Here is a 21,874-nt window from a genome sequence, read left to right on the forward strand (position 1 = left end):
GTGGGTGGCCCAGAGAGGGGCCTCATGTTTCCCGCGCCTTCTCACAGTGCCCTTCCACCTTCTGCCCATGGAACTCAGCCTGACCTAAAACTCCCTGTAGCTAATGTTTTGTCGTTGTTTGATCTAAAATGGACATTATACCAATGCTACCTTTCTTTGTTTCATAGGGAGAAAGAACAAGAAACACAAAAAGAGGAACGTTTGATGGAAGAAAAGAAAAAGAAAAAGCAGGAAGAAAAGAAAAAGAAGGAAGGTGCTCAGAAAAAGGTTTGGCTGGCATTCCTCCTTCACTGTCTGTGATCACTGTGTGTCTCATTTGCATTGTCACAGACATTATGTTAGAGTTCCATTTTATGACCTCAGAAAATCCATATGTTAAATCTATAATTAGCAAAAAATAGATGTACTGGTGAAATAAATACAGAGTGACAGCCACAGAATGTCTTTCTTAAGGAACCGAGAAATAGTAGAGCTGAGTTTTAAGGAGGTCTGATTTTCGTTGTTGGTGAAAAAGAATGTCCATACTACTCCCCTTACTGTGAACTGTCCAGAACAACCGTGTCTTGATAACTGATTTTATTAGGAAAACTGGAAATAATTTTTGCAGGTTTGGCAAATGTTCTCTTATAAATCCTATCAGAAAATATTAAAAATTAAAAGGCTTTCTGTAAATCTTATCATCTCACTTGAATCTTACTGCATTTACTATACCGAGTTAGGCTGTTTGTTGTTGGTCTTGCCTAGTTTAGATGTACCTTTTAATTTAAACTGTACCTTTTGGCCTGTGTTAAAATACAGAGTTCTGATGAGCTACCAGATTGGTTTTTTTGGCCTTAGGTCAGTATTGCATATACTAGCATTGCAGACTGTGTGTTTTCCCAGTCATAAATTTTAATAAATTGGGCTAAAACTTGTTTTTAAAATTTCCAGTATTAAATCCTGCTTATAAAATTTCATAGATGTGCGCATTCTACACACTATTATTCCTGAAGAGTTTCTGTTTTTTTTTTCAGGCTGCTGATCAAAAAACCAAAGGTAAGTTTATTTTATTTGGGGGTGGTACATTTTATGGCAGCACCACACTCTTTATGATGAAGATGACTTTTAATTGATAGTTAAAAACAAAGACTCTAACTCTGGCTTTGAATCTTTTGAATCTTCTTTTTATCCCTTGTATTTCTGCATTTATCACTGGTTTCACCTCTGTATTTCATTGGCATTTGTTCAATCTAAAATGCCTAAAGAATGTTGTGTTCGCTTTCTGAGCAATGCTTTTTACTTTTCCTTTGGTTGGCTTTCCACCAAACAAGGACTAAACTGATAACGGTGATCCGATTTGAATAAGAACAGCTAAAAGATACTGCATTTTTTTTGAAACTTCCAATTTCTCTTTGCTCGACTGTATAACAAAAAGAGGTATATATTCTTTCTGTATTCCCTCTTTGCTAATTGGTATGTAGATTTCTTTTTTCTTTTTATTTTTTATTTTCTAAGTTGAAACTTTACTTGTTAACGTCTTAGCGGGTATTGGATACACACATAGTTCCCCCAGTAACAGAGGCGTCCCCGGGGTTTGCTGGAGAAGGGGCACAGCGGAGGCTGCACTGGGAGCCTCTTCTCCCTGTGCTTGCCCTGATCCCGGGCTGTGCAGGGAGGAGGGGTGTGTGCCCAAGAGCCACTTCCGCCTGCTCGGTTGAATTTGGGGCCAGTTACTTCATTTGTCCAAGCCTCAAGGATCTCCTGCTGAAAGTGAGAAAGCTGGTGAGTGAGTGGCTCCCACCTCAGAGAGCTCCTGTGAAGATTAAATGAGATCATGTCTGAAAAGGGCTCGGTACCCAACATGTAGTTGGCGCTCAGGAAGAGTGAGCTAGAACTAATTGTTAGGGCGGTCAAGATTCTGCTGATCGCGTGTACACGATTGCACGCGCAGGCAAGAGTGCTGCAAAGACTGACCAGCTTGCTGTCTTGGGCGGTACCACTGGTGTCGTGATTCGTAGTAAAGGGAGCACCACTGTGATTCGTAGTGCACCACTGCTCATATTCTACTTTTGGGGGCATCTTAGAGTTTCCAAAGTGAAGTTTATGTACATGACTTCATGCAGACTTCATAACTGAGCAGGGCAGGTGGTAGGTGACTGTGGAGAAACCGAGGCTGACAAGTGAGTTAAGGGGCTTGAGCCGGGCCTCTGCCCTCCGTGCAGTGGGCCTCTGGGCACTGGCACCAGGGTCACAGTAAGATGGGATTTCGTGTAAAGTAAATACTAAAACGCAGTCCAGTTCCCAGAAAGGAATTTGTCTCTCACTCTCAGAAGCAGTATGAATGTATAGCACACTTTTCCAGGAGGCCCGGAGGGTTGTGGTACATAGTTGTATTAGCAGGTATGATCTTGAATAAGAAAGAATGGTTTCTTCCACTTGTCATTTAAAACTACAGGATTGTTGTTCTGAGTCATTTCTTTTCTTTTTTTTGGTTTTTGGTTTTTTTCAAACATTCTGAGAAGTTTTTATAACCTGATTCAATAGCAGCCATATTCTGTTGTCACTTTCAATGTTTTCTCTTCATGGAGTTACAAATTGCTTCTGGTCGTATAATGATCCTGCCACACTACACAGAATTATTGTTTCATGTTAGAGTTCTGGTGAGCATTTCCTTGCTTACTCCAAAGTCTGCCGGTGTTTCCTCTTCTCCTTTTATCGTCTCTAAATTACTGCTCCTTTGGGTCTAATTTGTCATCAACTGTACTAACTGTAACTAGCCTTGGTGCACATAATAATAATGATTATTAATGTCTCCTAAACAGAAAAAAAAAAAAGCTTTTTAAATTATAGATAATCTAACAGTGCTGCTAGGTAATTCATTAATGAATACTAGCAGTATCAAGGTTTAAATTTTTCTCAGATGCTCCGTTATTACTCGTTCAAATCAAAATTAATTCCCTGCAGGGAGCTGGTTCTGAATTTCTGACCGGACATGTACGTTGGACAGTACAGGCTGGGCCTGCTGCTCCCCCCATTAACACTTCCCCAGCCCCTGCCCCTCACAGAGCTGCACTGAGCAGTTTGAAAGCCTTGTATGAGCCTTTCCACAAACAAAATAGTTTCTTATAATTTCTGCTAAACGTTGTCTTTGCTGTATCAGTGACTCAAGAAGGAGGTAGCTGAGCACAATGACCTGTTAGGCCTTCAGTGATACTCCAGATGCCCTCACAGTTGGGGGAAAACAGTCGGATGTAATCTTACCTATATATTGAATTTCTGCTATGGAGGACCGGTATCTGAGTGTTGGGCTCTGTATAATGGGTTTTGCTTAGGTAATCCGTAATCTCTCCTTTATTTTGGGCACTGCCCTTAATTTGGGCACAGATAATAGTAGCTTTATATGTGATGTGATGACTTTGTGAGCCTAAATTTTCCATATTGTGTTCTGGGTTTTTTATGGATTTAATTTTTTCTAAGGATTAATTATAATACCCACAAATGTGAAGTAATTTAATTCATTGGTTTTGGCCAGATTTTCTAAAGTTCATAAAATAGAAAGATAAGTTTTCATACAAAAAGCTAGAAGTTAATTATATCATGTGTGAAAACGAATATCTTTATGACCCAACATGTCTCGAACTCCATATGATTAATGCTTTATGATTTCGAGTCATATACTTTTATAAATTTATACATTATGGTTAGTCTCCTAATCTTGCTTGAAAGGACTATAATTTAAGTTTTGCAGTTGGGTATTAACTTTGCCATGCATTCAACTTGTAATGCTAATTTTAAGAAAACCTTTATGTGCGTTTGTTAATGTGAATCAGTTCTTTCAGGCCTTAGGTTGAGCGATAAAGGTTCTAGGGTCAGGGATTGTTTGCTCTGCTCTGTGTTCTGTTAAGGCTCATTCTAAACATGGTTTTCTCAGTATGAATGAAGGTAAGCACTGAAGTTTAAAGGGTGCCTTCCTAGTTGCATAGTCAGATCTAGATACAAACAAATACGAGTGAGAGCCCTCACCTCTGCACCTGGGCGGGTGGGCGGTGCTGCCGCAGAGTAGAGTCCGCTCTGTTTGCTCGACAGGACACTCAGCAGTTAGGGCTGTAAGGCATCACCTCTGTGTTTTCCTGAATTACACTGTGTCATAGGATCTGCAGATTTCTTGAGTTTACGTGTATTCATATTCTCATCCACATAACCAGAAATAGGAGTTACCCTTAGAAGCAGTAGCTAAAAGTCTCATTAGTGTGCATTGCACCGTGTATTTTATGAAATATGGCATTTTGTTGGCCTATCTGCAAAATTAATAAAATCTTGAAGTTTGAAGGGTCCTTAGAGATTCTCCAGTTCCTTCACTGGTTTGGAAATGAGATTCAGAGAGGTTAGACAAATTGCACAGATTTCGACAGCTGTACTTCGTGGCGGAACTAGTACCCTCCTCCTCTTGCTGCCAGTTACTGCTTCGTCCTGCTGTCGTATGAAGGAGACATCAGTATTGTTGATCCGTTATCACTACAGTCATTCATTTTAGGAAGCAACTTAGGATCTTTTCAAATAAGGCTGAAAGAAATTCCAAGAGATTCGTTATGTGACGGATCTTTATGGGATATGGGATCTTAGAGGATTTTAAATATTAGATGGCTTTCTTTAGCCATGTGGTTCTGAGTTTAAAGAAACTACTTAATTTTGCTGTTACACCCCTGACAGAAAGAAGATATAATACATGCATTAATATTTTTTCCATGGGAACAAAAGAAAGTATATTAAGATGTATTTTCTCCCTAACAGATAGGCAACTTATAAGGACAAACTTTGGGGGGAAAAAATCAACAACTCAGCAGGTACATACAAGTTCTTCATCGAATTTTAGAAGGAGGAAGTATAAATCCGCTGGGGCAGGGAGGCGGCTTGGTGCTCCTGCCACAAGCCCTTTAACAGCACCTTCTTGAGGGCCCTTTGCTAAGTCTCAGATAAAGTCAAAGTCCACGTCTCTGTTTAGCTTAACTCTGACGCTAGAGTTTAGAGAAAGTTACAGCTCTGAAGGAAGCCGACAGTCTCTGAGAAGTCACTTAACAGGCTACTTTCTTTGCTTTGCCTTTTAAACCACTTTATTGAGTTAAACTGGCAGGCGGTAAACTACGTGTATTTGAGGAGAGCAGTTGAGGAAGGCTCCGTATGTACGCTCCTTCGAGACCATCCCACCGCCCGGCCGGTCAGCGATCACGCCTGGAAGTCTCCCTGCGCCCCCGCCAACCCAGCCCTCAGCCCCCCGGCTTCATCGGTCCGAAGGCGAACACTGGCCGGCTCCCCGCGCCTGCACGAGGTTTTCTTTTCTAGATTCCGGTTAGACCAGTGGAACCACGCGGGGCGCTCCGGGCTTCTCTCGCTTGGAGTGACGTGTGTCCGCAGCTCACTCCTCCTCGCTGCCGAATGGGGCTTCCACTCTTTGGGTATCGCAGTCTGTCCTTTCACCTGACCCTGGACATCGGAGTTGTTTCTTGTTTTTAGCTTTTGTGAATAAAGCTTACGTGAGCTGTGGAATCCGAGTCTCCGTATGGATGTGTGCTTTGCCTTCTCCGTGGTAGACTTGTGGGGATGGAATGGCTGCATCCGGGGGTAGATGTTTGACCTTCAGGAAGCTGCAGAACATTTTCAAAGTGGTTTCCCAGTGCTACATCCTTACCAGTACTTGGAAGATCAGTCTTGATCAGTGTAGTCATTCTGATGGGTGTGTGGCCATCTCTCGCTGTGCTTTTGATTTGCGTTTCCGTAATGTGATGGTGTGGAATGTTACTGGCATGTGCTTTTCTGCTGTGTATCTTTGTCGAATATTCAAATATTTTGCTACTTTATAAAAGTTTAGTTACTTGCTTGCTTATTCCAGATTGGAATACATGTTCACTCTAGAGTCAGGCAGAAAGGCACATCACTGCCGCGTATTCCTTCGTATCCCATCAGTTCCCGCTCTCTCCCTGTGCACAGCTGTTTGTAAGACGGTCCTTTCAGAAAATACGCACTTTTAACGGCAATCCCATTTTGTCTCACTTTCAACACACCTACTAAAGATCGCATTAATAAATGAGCTGTTGGTCACATTTTGCTATCTAGAGTTGTCAGGTTAGTTCGTTAATTAAACAGTTAACAAATATCTATCAGATGGCAGAGATAAGTAAGTTCCCTGTTCTCAAAGAGATGTGTTAGTAGGGAGGGTTGGCTGTATAAGCAAATGAATGCACTGAAATGTTCTGAGGGTTGTGATTTGTTTACCCCACATCTTCTACCTGAAAAGATTTAACTAATTCACTGGTCATGTTTCTATTCACTGTTTATGTCCCTGTAAGAAAAAAATGACCTGTTTTTAAAAATAGGTGAGAAAACTGGGGGAAAGGCAAAAACTGCTTTAGAATGAAATGAATGCACGCTAGGGCTGGCCACTTTACCAGTTGTCCCCAAGTTAGCCATGAAAATGAGACAAGGGGGAGTGCCTTATCCCAGCCGTTCTGAACCCACCCACGAGGCCAGTAGAATGGAGCACTCTTTAACAGTCTGTCCTACCAAAAAAAGGGAGTTGAAGCTGGAGGCGTGGAGGGCAGGGAGACCAGTTCATACAGTCCATCTTGGGACTTTAGATTTGACCTTTCAGACCAGAGGGAGCCACAGGAGGTTTTAACTGAGAGAGTGACTTCAAGAGATGACCACGAGATATATTTTAGAAAGATCATGGAACATGCCAGATTGAAGACGAATCAGACAGTTGGAGAGGGAACTCCAACTGGATGCAGCCGGTGCAGTCAGACCGCTGCACACTTCACATTCTAGATGACAGCTCCGTGGTGAGGGCAGACGGGAAGGGTCACGTGGTAGATCCGGCAGAACTTGGAGACCAACCGGTTACACATTTGATCCAGCACATACTTACCGAGCACCTGTTTGCCTGGCTCTGGTCTCTGTGGGGAGAAAGATTAAAACAACAGCAACAGATGCACTTCGCACCCTCTCGCACCCTCTTGCAGCGTCGCGTCTTACAGGGAATGGGCAGAAACCTCGATCAGGACGCTGCGCGTGTCGTCGCTGACTGGGATGGCCACTGTGAAGGAAAAAGAACATTGTCTAATGACAGCATAGAACAAAAGACCTGGAACCAGGCTGCAGTGAGCAAAGGCATCCCCAGTGATGCTGAATCACGCGAGGTCTGACGGGTGGAGAGAAGGCAGCTAGGTCAGGCAGAGTAGAGGACTCGCGGGCTTCCGCATTCAGAGGGGACAGCATTCACAAAGGCTGACTGGCCCATGTGGCACTCTCCAGGAGCTAAACAAAAAAAAGCTGGCACAGAAGGTGAGTTGTCAGGCAGGAGGGAGAGTCGTGTCGCTGAGGCTAAGGTAGATGGGGACCCAGCGTGTGCAGGGCATGTAGAGTTGGAATATTCCTTTTTTTTTTTTTTCCTTTTTTTAAGATTTTATTTATTTGACAGAGCAAGAGAGCACAGGCAGGGGAGCAGCGGGGGGAGAGGGAGAAACAGATGCCCGCTGAGCAGGGAGCCTGACGTAGGGCTTGATCCCAGGATCCTGGGATCATGACCGAGCCGAAGGCAGATGCTTAACCATCTGAGCCATCTAGGCGCGCCTGGAATATTCCTTTTCAAAATCAGATTGCAACATGGCTGATGTCCCTTCCCCTCCCCATCCCTCTTTGACTGAATGTTGGCATAGTCTGACTCGGGCTCCCTCTTGTGGCAGGCTCTAGGATCCCGCGCTTTGGAGGACAAACATCCCAGGATTATTGCTGGTCCACGATTTGTACATTTATTGAAGAAAACACACAGTCCTACCACACAGGGCGGTACGCATGCTCTGAGAGAACACATTTCAGATGTGATTCCACTTAAAACTTGTGTTTCATGAGATTTAGAATTTGCTGTTTTTCAAAAGCTTGTTCCTTTACAGATGGTCGAGCGTGGAAAGAGACAAGGTCAGCCAGGAGGTGAGCAGGGTGAGAAGCTGTGCACTCGGGGGGCTCTGTTCACCCTCTGTGTCTGTCCAGTGTGTTGCCTCACTCAGGAAGTATTTCTGGTTAACGTTCCATATGGAGAAGAGGATGCAAAAGCCAGTATGTATCCGTGCTGTGTTTGGTACTTGCCTTTAACATACGCTGTTATCAGAAGTTTCTATTTTGATCTTCTGAATCTGCCAGCTCTTGCTTCAAAGAACTTAGAAATATTTGCCTGTATGATAAATAGTACATTTTTTTAGACTAGAAGAATCCAGGGACCACAACAAAATAATCTTCTAATAAAGTGGTTCTTACTGTTAGTAGTCATTATTAAAGTAAGTTTATTTTAACATTCATATTATCCAGTCTGATGTACTAAGAGTAGCACTTAATTTAATTTCATGCTTCTTAGAGAGGTAGCTGTCGTACGCGAGAATGGAAGATATCTCTGAACAGCACTCTCTCGTTAGCAACAGGCAGTAAGATGATGTAGTTAGCAGTTAATGAGTTGGTGCTCATTTTGAGTTGAGCTCCCGAAGTTGCCATGGTGACAGATCATCCAGAAGCCATCAACAGAACACACAGAAGGCCACCGCTTGGTCCCCCACCGGGAACGCCAGTGAGCACAGCAGATGGCCCCTCGTGCGCATCTCTGTCTTCCCCTCGCCTCTTGCTGCTCTAAGGAGCTTCTGGCCGTAGCCTTGCCTGCTGTGTAGGTGGAAGAAGAGATTGTGATAATGAAAATCTTCTTGGAATCACAGATTGTTTTAGCCCTGGAAAATAGTGCTCTTTTATATATGTTTAAGTAAATGTAAATTTTAAATTTTAAGAAACTCCGAATCTTTGAGTATATATTCTGAAATAGCTAGGTTTAATGGTTTTTGAGTGTTTTTCTTCTGTCATTGTGTGGGATCTGTACAAAAGAGAAATTCTCTGTTTTATCATACAAAAACGTCTGTGTCTTTGGGCTCATGAGGAAACTGTATTAAATTCTTACACTAATTGTAAGATGCATGCAAATTTCAGAAAGAAGACACGTTAAAGTGTCCCTCTTGGTTGGCATTTATCTATACTTACTTTTAAAATACACCGTTGCGTGCCTACAGTTGGCAGTGTGCTTTGGGCTGATTGTGGGAGCCCATGAGATGCTGATGGAGGGCATATGAAAAGTAGCCCCATCACGGTAAATGTCATTACGAGGAAGCCGTTGCTGAGTATCTAGGTCATGACCACACACCGTGATGTTGTCTAGGCGAGTGAAAGAGCTGAGTATACTACTTGCTAAAAAAGGATCTGTGCTCTTAATCAGAGTTCAGCTGGAGTGTCTAGAAACCACTCTAGCTTTTTTTAAGTACAGGGAATTGAGTGCTTATAAAACCATTGCGAGGCCAGAGGGAGGGGGCACACCCGAGGCTGGGCCTCTAGAAATGATTCCTCACAGAGTCATCCCAAAGAGCTGCTCGCTGGGAAAGAATCAGGAGGCCTCACTGGCACTATTGACTTCAAGGGCACAGTGTCACCGCGGCAGCCCAGGGGTCAGGAAGCTGCCGTCAGCACTGTCCCTCACCGCCACCAAGGCAGTGATTGGGAACTGGGAAGGACCCTGCACAGAAACGCCCACCGTTTCCAGGACTGTGCTTACAGTCGGCACCGGGGTAGCGGAGAGCAGCCAGGTCACATGGCTACACGCGTCTGCTTGGGGTCTGCTCCACAACAGGGGCCCCCTTGCAGCTGGGAACCAGACCCCTGTCAGTCATGCCCCTGGTGTGCATGTTGGGGGTGGGGGGCAGGGAGAGACAACTCTGACTGCTGCTTTGGAACATTTTTAAAAACGATGGGATGGATGACTGCTCATTAACTTTTGTATATAGTGTTTGACACTTTCCAGATGGTGGGAATGTGAGACCCAAATTAAGTGGGGAGGTTGAGGACCAGACTAGAGATGTAATCCTCCAGTCCTGAGTACAGCTGTTAGTATCTTGCTAAGTCGCCACGGTCGCTTCTGGCAGCCTTTGCTGACCTGACCCCCTTCTTCAGTTAGGTCGGGAATTGCAGTTCGTGTCACACGACTTTGAGTTTTGTTCCTTAGTTTACAGTCCTTCCCCTTGTTTTCCAGAGGGGAAGAGGAGTGAAGCGGATTATTAAGACTGACCAGGACTATTGACCTAACTTCAGTCAAGCTCCTAGACCACCTCCTAGGCTTGTCCCTGCACTTCTTGTAAGATCCGGTTTTAGCAAGAACCGTGCTAAGTCAGTTTCACCAGACCCGCCCCCTTGTGCTTCCTGGATGTCTGACCCGGTTCCGCATCCTCCACTGGCCGGGATGATTCCTGACACACTGGCCTGCCTTCAGCCAGGATCCTGCTGGGTCCGTTTAGCTAGAAGCCGCGTCACGCATGACGTTGCCTCGTAGAGGTTTTCTACTTGCTGCTCCACTCCTGTGCTCTCTGGCTTTAAATCCCCTCCTGTCCATCCCCCCTGTACTCGGGAGTCGAGCCCAGTCTCTCTCCCCCACTGTAAATCCCAGCGCCTGGTCCCTATACCCATCAGCCCAGTGAGGGTCCCAGATGGAGCTGCCTCCCCATCCTTAACAAGTGTCTTTGCACGGGTTTTCTTTACCATAATCAACACAGTGCACTTAGGATGCGCTAGACATTGTTCCGAACGGTTCTTTACGTATTGAACATTCTCTCCTCAAAGAACCTTCTCAGTAAGGTACCCTAACCCCCGTTTTACCCCCCACTTACCCACGTTTTACAGATGGCACAACTGAGTGACCGAGAGGTGAGCAATGTACCCAGCGTCACCGGCCAGGAAGGGGCAGAGCTGAAATTTAAACCCAAATCCGCACCCGTCGCCACTGCAGTGCATCTCTAGAGAGGCGCCCAGGAATGATAAAGCTCACGTTGCTCATGGGGAGACTCTCTTCAGAGCATACAGTCAGGCCGAGGGGAAGATGGGGCTTTGGTGGCATCAGTGAAATTATTCTTCTTAAGCTGGAGATTGGGTGCATGAAGGTTTGTTGATTATTTGAACTTTATGCCTTTTTGTACATCTTAAATATTTCCAAATAATTTTTTTTCAAGATTTTTTTTATTCGACAGAGAGCACACATGCACAAAGAGGAGGACTGCCAGGCAGAGGGAGAGGGAGTTTAGGGAGCCCAGCGCAGGGGGGGATCCCAGGACCCTGGGATCATGACCTGAGCCAAAGGCAGACGCTTCACCGACTGAGCCCCCCAGGCGCCCCCACATACACGTTTAAAGGAAAGAATGTCTTGGTCGGACGGCTTGGGCAATAAGACGGAAATGTCTCGTGCACTGGGCGTCTGTGCTCCCTGCTCTGTTAAGTCTCTGGCGAGGAAGGGAAGGTGGACCTTGATGGGAACCTAACATCCCGAAGGTGGCCCCCTGGGGATTCGTGGAGTGGAGCAAGGAGGGGGGCTGGTGCTGTGGGCCGGGGTGCAAGTGGTTTCCCTTACCTGTGAAGGTGACAAGGGGCAAGCACACAGGACCCCTGTCTCTAGAGCCTGCACAGACAGGTTCTTGGTCAAGGTCACCTGCTTGTTGAGTTAAATAGCAGCGAAAGAGTGTGTCAACTCTCTATGAATTTGTAATCAGAGGAACCTTTCCTGGAGAACTTCTCCCTGAAACCGGAGGCTCCAGACTCCCCTGTGTGCTGCAGCCGGAGAAGGACCCCCCCACAGGGGGGCGGGGCGCTCCCAGCGGTTGGCCACCAGGTGGACTCCGAAACCCTTACAGAGCCTGTGCCTGCCTCTCCCGCCTGGGGCCCAGCCGCTCTCCCTTGAGGCCCCAGGCTCCAGCCACACTCGTGTTGTTTCAGCCCTTGCCAGCACGAAAGCTCCTTCTCAGGTCAGGACCGTCCCCACAGTGCACCGGTTGGTGGGTGTGAGCTCACGAGCCCACACATACACATGAGCTTGGGTGTGCTCGCACACGCACCTCACCTGGCCGGCGCTTCTCTAGCCTCGTTGTCACTTCCCCACCGGAACTAGCTGCCTGTCATGCTTACCACGACAGGTACTTGTGTATTTCTGAAATCATAGCCTCTTACTGGGTTATAAACTACAAGGACAGGAACTGTGTGTTTTCCACGGTATATACTCAGTGTCTGGCACAAAATTGGTGTCCCTTAAATATGACCTGAATAAAGACGGAGAGGGGATGTGAGGGTACAGACACACTGGGGAGGGACTGGGCATGCGAGGCAGAGGAAGCCAGCAGACAGGGATTTGACCCCTGACTCCCCGTGCCCTGCTTTCCCGGTTTCCCAGAGCACCTAACCGCTGCAGCTGCGTATCTCACTGTGCGGCCTTTTCTTTCCTCCTTGCCCTGCTGAGACGTGGGCTCCATGGCGGGAGTCTGCCTTTTCTGTTCTTAGGCATTGCCCAGCGCCCAGAACAGCAGCTGGCTCTAGGGATGTCCACGTCATACGTGGAGGGAGCTAGCTGGTATCAGGGTTTCTTCTTTCTTTCTTTCTCTCTTTCTTTTTTAAGAATTTATTTATTTATGACAGAGAGAGACTGGAACACAAGCACAGGGGAGCTGGAGAGGGAGAAGCAGGCTTTCTGCTGAGCAGGGAGCCCAATGTGGGGCTCGATCCCAGGACCCTGAGATCATGACCTGAGCCAAAGGCAGAGGCTTAATCCACTGAGCCACCCAGGCGCCCCAGTAGTAGGAATTTAGAAGCTGTGTGGGCCCTGTTGTGACCATGCCCTTTGAAAATTGTAACTGAAAGCAGAAAATTGTTTTGAAGAAGCCTTGGTTTCTCAGAGGGTGGTTTTGTATCTGCCTTTCCCCAGCAGGTGTCACTGTTATTTGAAAGGAAAGGGGAGCGTTTACTGGGGAGAGGAGAGGTCCGGTAGAGTGCTCACACATCAAAGTTATTACGTAGCTGCTGTCTTCGTGTTCTCTAAGGCAGTGACTTGTTGATGGTCCCTAAATAAAATCAAGCTGAAATGCCCACAGCCTGGCTGAGTTCTGCTCTGTCAAAACTGATGTGTAGGATAGACTCGTCTGTGAGCCTCTGTGAGGTGAGGGGTAGCCTTAGACTCAGGTGACTTTGAGAAGAGCCGTGTCACGATGCTTGGATGTCCCACTCTTTCTTGGGGTGGCGAGAGATCAAGAAACTTGTGTCCGAAGAAAGTGGATGGCTGGTCAGAAACTGCCCATTTGGTTTATCTATATTATGAGCAGATCAAATTTTGAGATACTCCACTTATCAGTGGAGATTATGTGAGTTAGCTGCTAGTTTTCAAAGATCTGAAAAACACTCGTTGACACCAGAGAAGCTTTACCGCTGTCTCGTAAAAGAAGCCAGAGGCATAGTTCAGTAGGGTCAGAATTCTTGGTTCCTTCCAGCTCATCGCTCTGATGAGTGAGGCTTCTCTTCCCTTTCCTTCAGACTTTTCCTACAAAGTCCCAGATAGCACCTGTTTTAGACTTTGCTGGCCTTGAATGGTCTCTGTCATATATTCCTCATTGTTCTTTCCCGACCTTTCAGAAATGTGGGAAACCTTTAGTTCACCTGTTTTGACTCCTGCCCTACGCAGCCCTCTCCCCTTCAGAGGGGACACTGGTTTGGGATTCTTCGACTCTTAAAATGAGGCTCTAAAAGTGACCACACATCGTGTAGTGCAGACAACACTAGGAAAATGGAATATTCCATGTTCAGATTTCTTAGGATTGGTGCTTTATGTTCAGAACTAGTTACCGGTTGATAACACTCCTTTATTATACTTTACAGAACAGCGACTGATAGCATTCATTTACTATAGGAGACTTCTTCATTTCTGGAGCACGAATTCCTTTTCCTCTAAATATTTTGAAGAAAAACAGCCCTGTGTTTGTCCTCCCTTCTTTCTGAAAAGACGACAGCGGTGTCGTGGCAGCGGGCTGGCTCTCGGAGACGAGGCTGCCGGTGCGTCTTGGTCAGCTCACCTGGGCCCCTGGGGATCTGTGCGGAGCAAGGCGGCACAGGGTGATTTCCTTGCTGGTTGTTTCCATCAGGTTTTGAGCTCAGGCAGGTTTTCTGCACTTCCGTTCTTTGAGAAGGCTGGGCGACAGACAGAAGTACTTGGCTCTGATGGTAGTTGGCCTCCGGCGTCAGTTGCTACAAGAGGAGGGATTTTCATCGGAAGCGGAGGTAGAACTCTGCAGCTTACGAACAGTTCTCTTTCCTTATTCTGTCCTCCCTGCTTCTCCTTCTCCTCCTCTTCCTCCTTTTTTTTTTCAGCTGCTGCTTGTGAATTTTGTAGTACGAGAACCAGATGCGTTCATATTCTGGGCTTTTAAGAAGCAATGACTAGGTCTCGAGTAAGACCTTTGGGCCAGATACGTTAAAATGTGTAATAAAGTGAAACGATATCATGCTGACCGCCTATTTTTATTTTTCAAGAAAAGATTATATTTATTTATTTTTTTTTAAAGATTTTATTTATTTATTTGACAGAGAGAGAGATCACAAGTAGGCAGAGAGGCAGGCAGAGAGAGAGGAGGAAGCAGGCTCCCCGTGGAGCAGAGAGCCTGATGCGGGGCTCGATCCCAGGACCCTGAGATCATGACCTGAGCCGAAGGCAGCGGCTTAATCCACTGAGCCACCCAGGCGCCCCAAGAAAAGATTATATTTATTTAGAGAGAGTGTGAACTGGGGAAGGGGCGGGGGAGAGAGAGAATGACAAGCAGACTCCGCGCTGAGCGCAGAGACCAACCTGGGGTTCAGTCCCATGACCTGAAGATCATGACCCAAGCCAAAATCAAGAGTCGGAACTTAGCTGACTGAGCCACCCTGGTGCCCCCATGCTAATCACAGATTTTATTTATTTATTTATATTTTTTTAATCACATTTTTAAATAAATTCAGTGGTGGTGTTTCCCAGACAGATGTACTTCTGCCCTGCTCTCGATTTCATTTGCAAAGTTGTAATGGAAAGTTGCTATTGTGAAAGAGACAGCAAGTTTGCTTTAATTAATAGATTTGGAGGTGTTTTTTTTTTATCGAAGTATAATTAGTGTTCTGTTAGTTTCAGGTGTGCAGGGTCTGATGCAGCAATTCCATACCTGACCCAGTGCTCGTCATGCCAAGTGTACGCTCGATCCCTTTACCTGTCTCACCCTCTGCCACCCCTCGCCCCTCCGGGAACCGCCAGTTGTGTTCTGTATTTAAGAGTCTGGTTTTTTATTTATCTTTTTTTTTGCTCATTTATTTTGTTTCTTAAATTCCATATAAGAGTGAAATCATGTGGTATTTTTTTCTGACGCTTCCACTTAGCATTATATCCTCTGGCCCATCCACGTTGTCACAGACGGCAAGATCTCGTGCTTTACTATGGCTGAGTGATGTTCCAGTGGGGTGTGTGGGGGGGTGTACCACATCTTCCTTATCTGTTCATTTATCAGTGAACACTTGGGGTGCTTTCTTATCTCGGCTATTGTAAATAATGCTGCAGTAAACGTGAGAGTTCATATTATCTTTTCAAGGCAGTGTTTTCATTTTCTTTGGGTGAATCCCAGTAGTGGAATTACTGGATCATGTGGTCATTCTGTTTTTACTTTATTTATTTATTATTTTAGAGAGAGGGAGAAGGGGCGTGGAGAGAGAATCTTAAGCAGGCTTTGACGTGGCGCTCAATCTCACCACCTCGAGATCATGACCTGAAATCAGAGTCCGGCGCTTAACTGGCTGAACTACCCAAGTGCCCCTAGTTTTAATTTTGGAGGAACATCCATACTCTTTTCCACAGTGGCTGCACCGGTTTGCGTTCCCACCAACCTCATAGCCGTTTTTAGAGCAGTGTTTGGTTTATGGAAAGACTGAGCAGGAAGAATAGAGTTCCCACAGTATTTCCTCTCCGCACCCCCAACACATCCTCAGTTTCTCCTGTTACGAACTTTGGCCTTGGCGTGGGGCTTTTGTTGAATCAATGAACCAGTATTGGTACATTATTATTAACCGAAGTCCACCATTTACATTCGCGTTAACTTTGTGTTATACAGTTCTAAGGAGTGTGACAGATGCTGGTATCATACGTCCACAATTAAAGCACCACACCGGTTTACTGCCCTGAACACCCCTGTGCTCTGCCTCTGCCTCCCTCCCTCCCCATGCCCTTGTCAGCTGCTGAGAGTTTTACTGTCCCATAGTTCTGCCTTTTCCACGGCGTTCTGTAATAGGAATCATAGACTATGAAGCCTTTTCATACCGGCTTCTACTTAGCAGTGTGCGTGTAAGATTCCTTCATTTCCGGTTAGGGCTTCATAGCGCATTTCTTTTAAACGTAATTCTCCATTGTCTGGACGTACCAGTTCCTTTATCCATCACCTAGAGGAGGACATCTCGGTGGCTTCCCATTTTGGACAACTAGAAATAAAACTGCTCTAAACATTCCTGTGAAGGTTTGTGTAGGTAGAAATCTTCAACTCATTGGGGTAAATACTTGAGAATTTCTGCTGTTTTAATTAGCTGTAGGCCAATGTCAGAAAAAAATAAATACTCGAAAGCCCCTGTGTTTAAAAATCAACCTGTAGGGGTGCCTGGGTGGCTTAGTGGGTTAAGCCTTTGCCTTCGGCTCAGGTCATGATCTCAGGGTTCTGACATCGAGCCCCGCTTTGGGCTCTCTGCCCAGCGGGGAGCCTGCTTCCCCCCATCTCTCTGCCTGCCTTTGCCTACTTGTGATCTCTCTCTCTGTGTCAAATAAATAAATAAAATCTTTTTTTAAAAAAATTTTTAATTAAAAGAAATCAACCTATAATAGGTTTTATAGCTTTTTTTTAAATTTTTTTTAATATTTTATTTATTCGACAGAGAGAAATCACAACTAGGCAGAGAGGCAGGCAGAGAGAGAGGAGGAAGCAGGCTCTCCACGGAGCAGAGAGCCCGACGTGGGGCTCGATCCCAGGACACTGGGATCATGACCTGAGCTGAAAGCAGAGGCTTTAACCCACTGAGCCACCCAGGTGCCCCTAGCTTTTTTTTTTTTAAAGAAAGCTAGAATGGATGTTCATTTCCTGTGCCTTCGAGTTAAATGTGAATAACCATCAAATCTAAGTAAATCATAAAAAAATGTGCCACGTCTGTAGCCAGGCCAGGGAAATAGGAGCAGAGAGAGGCAGAACATGTAGGAGACGCTCGGTGTGCTGGGAAGGGCTAGCCATCACAGAGCTAAAACCACGTGCCACATCCTTTGTTCTTCCCTTCGAAAATCCTAGGCATTCGGAATTGGAGGGAACCTGAGAGAGTCAGCGGTCTCAGCCTTTCATTTCCCGATGAGGAGACCGAGCTGCAGGGAAACCTCTGGACTGGTACCGTGCACGTGATCAGTGGGCGCTGGCCAGGAATCCAGGCCCTCGGTTTCCCAGTCTAGTACTTTTTCTGCTTTTCCGGTTACCTTCTTTATATTCTGCTATTTCTGCATTTTGCTTTAACTTCAGAATGTGTGTTCGAGAAACAGTCAAGCCCTTGGACGTTTGTTGAGCGCTTACTGTGGGCCAGGCACCACGGTGACGTCCACTGCGGCCTGGCGGGGAGACAGCCGCCCAGAAAGCGGTGCGCAGTGCTGAGTGCCGGTGCGTGGACAGGGCGGTGGGGAGGTGGGGGAGCCGGCGGGGGGGCCTGAGGGGAAGTGACATTTAATCTGATAATTTACAGAATGGCTAGGAATCACCATGTTTTACTGAATCTGATATATTATCAATTATGCATTATTTCGTGTACCACTTAGAACAAATACTGCCAGTTAACCTGACACATATGTCGTTAATTATAAGGTGCGTCTCAGTTTCAGGAGTATGAACATGTGCAGGGCTGCGTATGGGAATTGATGAGACATGTAGTTGGATAGAAGAGGGGAGAACAGCGGTCCCTGGAGAGAGAGGGTCGCATGGCGGGGTCAGCAGGTGGGTCTAGAAAAGTAGGGCTGGAGAACGGCAAAGGGACGTGAGGACGCAGTTACAACAGGCCCTTCCAGAAGTTCGACAGGAGGAGAGGCAGCAAATCAGGGGTAGCTGCCGGGGAATTCCGGGTCTCGGAGGGCAGTAGTTGTTGCTGTCTTTGAAGGAAGTGGACATTTGTGCGTGTCCGAATCCTGACAAGGAGGGGCTTGCGGAGAGCGGCCACACAACCCCCGGGCAAGTTAGAAGTTGCAAATGTGCTTACATCCACTCTCCACAGAAACCCACGTGGCTAGATTGTCTTGCATGCTTGCGTTTATAAACAAAGAAATAATCGAAGACGCACTCTCCAGCTTTGGGCCTTTGTGTTGGCTCTGGAGAGTGTCATGGGCTGAAGACCCAGGGCACGCAAGGTCCCTGAGATGGAGTCCCCTGGAGGGCGCCACCTTGTGCTTCCTCCCCGAAGCCCTTGACTGTGAGCTGTACCAATATTCGTACACCAAGAGAAAACACTGCCAATTGATTGGCGGGTCATCGACAGTAGGACGCATCCTGATGTAAACGCGATTAATTTATGAAGAAATGTAAGTCTTAGAACTGGTAAAATACAGTATTCACCACAGATCGGAGTTAACAGGCATGGTTCAGAGAACGGTTTGATGCTCATGTATTTGGAGTGGCAGAAACTTGAAGGTTTTGCCTAATGGCTTTTATTCCTTCTGGAAAGTAAAGTCATAGTTCCTCTTCTGAGGAGGAGGAAATAAAGGCATCAGCGGCTGCGGAGTGGAAGTCTTTGAGTGACTCGACAGCAGTGGAACCCAGCAGGCCCAGGAAATGGTAGAATGGCAGGACGCTCTGAGCATGCCCTGGCTTAGGGACACAAACTCACAGTGACTCACATAAACTCAAGTCTGTGATCTGAGCCAGGAGTAGAGAGAGCACACAGTGGCTTCATCTAGGGTTAAGGGTCTGCTGGGCAGGGCGACACAAGAACAGAGGGCTGAGGCCTTGTAGATGTGGTCTGTGAGATAGTACAGGGCCACAGGGGCACAGCAGAGCCCAGGCTGGCAGACGAGAAGCTCAGGCCACGTGAAACGGGTAATGTCAAGGCCAACAGTAACATTTCGTGTTCCCCTGGGAGGGGCTGGAAATACTTTCATAATGTTACTTACACTTTTTTTTTTAAAGATTCCATTTATTTATTTGACAAATTTATTTATTTATTTGACATTTTATATCATTTATTTGACACAGATTTTATTTATTTTCTTTATTTATTAATCACAAGTAGGCAGAGAGGCAGGCAGAGAGAGAGGAGGAAGCAGGCTCCCCGCTGAGCAGAGAGCCCCATGTGGGGCTCGATTCCAGGACCCTGAGACCATGACCTGAGCCGCTGAGCCACCAGGTGCCCCAATGTTACTTAACACTTTTTAGATACTGAACTAGGTATAAACTCATTTTGTGTAAAGACAGTTACAAATTAAGTAGAAAAAATATTTTTTTCTCCAAACAACAAGGCAGGGGCACTCGGGTGACACAGTCGATCGAGTATTCAACTCTTGGTTTTGGCTCAGGTCGTCATCTCAGGCTTGTGAGATCAAGCCCCACGTTGAGCTCCACACTCAGTGTGGAGTCTGTCTGAGATCTCTCTCCCGCTCCCCTGCTACCTCAAATAAATAAATCATTCTTTGGGGGGCACATGGGTGGCTCAGTTGGTTAAGCATCTGCCTTCGGCTCAGGTCATGATCCTGGGGTCCTGGGACTGAGCCCGGCATCGGGCTCCCTGCTCAGCGGAGGCTGCTTCTTTCTCTCCCTCTGACAACCCCCCCCCCCACTCATGTGCTTTCTCTCTCTCAAATAAATAAAATCCTTAAAAAAAAAAAAAAGGTAAATGCAATGTCCTGGGTATTCGTGTTTCAAATTCAAGATGAGAATGGCTTTTGAGGCTCAAATTCTTTGCTTTTCATGTGTCTGGGCTCCCTTATGAATGCAGGGTCACTCACCTTTGCATTTGGCGTTTATTAGTAGTGACACAGCGCTCTCAGGCCCGCCCCTCGGCTCCGCTGCTCCCTCTTCCTGTTGAATTACTGTGGAACTCTGGTTCATGCAGCGCTCAGACGGCAGTTGGGCTCTCTCGGTTGTGAGCGTCACACACAAGTTGGCCGGTCTGTACCCTCTGCTAGCGAGAGTGGGGAGGAGTGTGCTGCTCCTGCTGACCGCGGCAGCCCCGGTGCTCTGCTCGGGGAGCGCGCGCTCGCGTTCGTGTGTGTGTGTTGTCCTCAGAATTAAAACAGAGCAAAGTACACGTATAGATGGATGAGCATCCAAGATCCTGTGCTTTGAGAAACCACTGGCCAAGAGCAGTGGTTCTCCAAGTGTGCTCCAGGGACTGCCGGCCTCAGATTAGGCACCTTGGGAACTTGTTGGGTCAAGCTGACGCAAGCCGAAGCGTAAACCACTGTGAACTGCTCTAGACTCGCTGAGTCACCCATTCTACAGAGCAGGGGACCGCGGCCCAAAACCTGCTGCTCAGAATGGCGCTCGGTTTCTAAGAAAACTGGGTCTCAAACCTGAACTTCTGGACTTTAGTCCGTTTCTATTTTCAGAGCACTGCGTTGTCATTTCTTTCTCAGTTTTTTGTTTTTGTTTTGTTTTGTTTTCTTTGGTTTGGTTTGGGTTTTAAGGAGCGTTCCTAAAGTTTTGGGTTCTCGTCGTTTTGTTCCTTATAGTGCCAGAACCTACTAAGACCTGCTCCAGCCCGCCCCAGCCCGCCGGTACCGGCACCAGCGCTTGCACCAGCACGCTGTCCAGCAGCAGCAATGGCAAACGCGCGCCTGCCAGCAGCCAGCAGCCAGCTGCCTCCCGTTACCTGCCTCGCGAGGTGCCTCCACGCTTCCGCCAGCAAGAACAGAAGCAGCTGTTAAAGAGAGGGCAGCCGCTACCCACGGGGGCTCTGACCGGTGTGAGCCCGACCCAGGGGGCTGGGCCCGCAGGGTTAAGCCCTCCTCCCCTCCCCGGAGCCGGAGCACAGCAGCACCCCAGTAAGCTCCAACCAGGTAAAAACACATAGATGAGGGAGGGGTTCCTTTTGTCTAACAGGTGGCATGCTGTTCTCAACTTCGCTCTCCAGTGATACAAATAGACATACTGTGGTCCGTATTCATTGTATGCGTCTAATGGAGTGATCTAGCCAGCTACATGGTGGATAGATTCATTTCAGTTGAAATTTTTTTAAAGATTTTTTTATTTGAGAGAGAGAGAGCATAAGCAGGGGAGGGGCGGAGAGAGAGGGAAAAGCAGGCTCCCCACTGAGCAGGGAGCCCGATGGGGGGGGACTCGATCCCAGGACCCCAAGATCATGACCTGAGACAAAGGCAGATGCTTAACGGACTGAGCCACCCAGGTGTCCGCGGTTGAATTGTAAAGTTCAGTTCTGTTTCCTCCTCCTCGTGTCTATTGTTTCTCATCTATTTTCCGCTGGCATGAGCTCCTTCAGCAAAGTCTGTTTCTTACCCGAAACGAGAGGTCTGCACAGGAGCACACGTGCGGCTGTCGGGGCAGTTGCTGTAGAGCCCTGCAGCGGGAACTCTTAACCTTCCTGCCCGTTTCCGAGGTCGGCCCGTGACTGGGCCTGTGCTCTCGCGGGGAGGTCACGGCATTTGAGCGGTAGTGGGTGCTGGGTCACTGTGACTTGTTCAGATACCTGGAACCAAGCCTGCCGGATCTCATGCTCAGCCCCTGCGTGGCTGGGCTCCTGACCTGCCTGCTTTTCGCTGGCCTCCTGGCCCGCAGTTGGACTCTGGCTTTCTCTTGTCTCCTGAGAGAAATTACCACTTCTGCATTTGCTTTCCAGCTCCTAGACTGCTGACAGCTGTCCTCTCCTCCTTCCCCTCTTCTCATCTTCTTGACCTTACTGATGGACTCATACTTTAAACACTTTCTTTACCGAAGCGTTAGAGAAAGTTTTGGTAGAGAGCAAAATACATGTATTCAGC

The 21,874-nt window shown here is 46.9% G+C and overlaps 1 protein-coding gene across 2 annotated transcripts in view; it reads left to right on the forward strand.

The window, feature by feature from the left end:
* The first annotated feature begins 239 nt into the window (after positions 1 to 239).
* Positions 240 to 21,874, forward strand: part of TNRC6C (trinucleotide repeat containing adaptor 6C) — a 93,878-nt gene continuing 72,243 nt past the window's right edge. For both annotated transcript variants that reach the window (XM_045984159.1, XM_045984160.1), the window contains exons 1-3: positions 240 to 267; positions 1,014 to 1,035; positions 20,609 to 20,935. The gene's annotated coding sequence lies outside the window, so the exon portion shown is untranslated. The remainder of the gene's footprint in view (positions 268 to 1,013; positions 1,036 to 20,608; positions 20,936 to 21,874) is intronic.

This window comes from Meles meles, chromosome 18 (assembly GCF_922984935.1).
Source record: "Meles meles chromosome 18, mMelMel3.1 paternal haplotype, whole genome shotgun sequence".
In the NCBI taxonomy this organism is placed as follows: domain Eukaryota; kingdom Metazoa; phylum Chordata; class Mammalia; order Carnivora; family Mustelidae; genus Meles; species Meles meles.